The sequence below is a fragment of the Camelus bactrianus genome, chromosome X (assembly GCF_048773025.1).
Source record: "Camelus bactrianus isolate YW-2024 breed Bactrian camel chromosome X, ASM4877302v1, whole genome shotgun sequence".
NCBI classification, from domain to species: domain Eukaryota; kingdom Metazoa; phylum Chordata; class Mammalia; order Artiodactyla; family Camelidae; genus Camelus; species Camelus bactrianus.
The window spans coordinates 89,731,535-89,732,829 of NC_133575.1; the positions used below are offsets into that span (position 1 = coordinate 89,731,535).

General features: G+C 31.9%; 1 non-coding gene across 1 annotated transcript; it reads left to right on the plus strand.

The window, feature by feature from the left end:
• Window positions 1-486: 486 nt before the first annotated feature.
• Window positions 487-593, plus strand: LOC123617375 (U6 spliceosomal RNA). The gene has a single exon (XR_006725505.1). It is a non-coding gene; the product is annotated as a U6 spliceosomal RNA (small nuclear RNA).
• The last annotated feature ends 702 nt before the right edge of the window (window positions 594-1,295 follow it).

The following is a 1,295-nucleotide window of genomic DNA, read 5'->3' on the forward strand; positions in this document are numbered from 1 at the left end:
GAGATTATTAGACTATGTTACAATTTACTCTTCTTAACTAGATTGGTCAGTGATTCCTGCCTTAAATATTCATTATTAAATTAAATATGAACAGCATAGCTATGAAAGAAGGTTGTCTTCATTTAACTGTAACAAGATTAACATGGATCAGGAGACTTATCTGATTGCAGCCTTAAAATCATCAGGATTTAAAGTGCTGCTTCCCCATGTGTAACTGGGCTTTAAAATTCTATGATTCTCCATCAGTGAGCCAGATATTCTCAGGACAAAGGCTCTTCCCCAGTTGTCAAGCAGGTACACTTAAAAGCTGTATTAACTCTTAAGGTTGCCAAAGAACTATAATTTGTCTAAGGTAATAACTCACTGAATCTCACTTTCATGACCAGAATTAATTAGAAATTAACTTTAGTTTGGGATAGGCCTTATATGCCTATTTTTAATGGATTTGGTGGAAAAGATGTAGATTGATAAATTTGACAAATATGAATGCTTGCTTCAACAGCACATATGCTAAAATTGGAATAAGACAGAGAAAATTAGCATGGCCCCTGCACAAGAATGACGTGCAAATTCATGAAGCGTTCCAGGTTTTCAAGACCTCTGGACTGTAAAAAAAAAAAAAAATTGACATAAGGTAAACAAATTAAGATTTAAAAAAATAAGGTTAAGAAATCTGAGGTTGTTATGACTCAGCTTTTTCTTCATATAAACTCAAAATAGCTGCTTGGCTATTGCAGACTCTCCATTCTTAATGGAGGGCATCCAAATAAATTCAGAAAAGAAGACAGACATTTATCACTTGGCGTTTGATACTCTTGAATCCTACTCTTCTTATTATAGACTATCTGGCATCATATGGCAATGTGAGGTTTTATTTTCAATGCAAAAATCTCAAAATTAAGTAGAAAAATATGGCTATAAAATTATACATTTTCTATTTCCTCTATGTGAAAATATACAGAAGTTTAAAAGTCATTATATATGAGTGTTAAAATCACTTGGGACTTTTATATACTTTCTCTTTTGTTTTTCAAATTTTATATGCTATACGTGTATATTGTTTATAAGCAATGGAAATATTGTGATATTTGAAAACATTGGTAATTTTTTTGCCACAAAGACCAGAAGGAATCTCAAAAATTCTACTTCTATAACCAAAATTTTCTGTCTCTAAATCTCTCCAGGTACTTACATTAATAATATATTATAATATATCCCAGTAAGAAAACACATTCGCCTCTAGCTGCTTCAAGGCTATGTTTGATGAGTCTTTGAGCTTCCAGCTTGTTATGGAC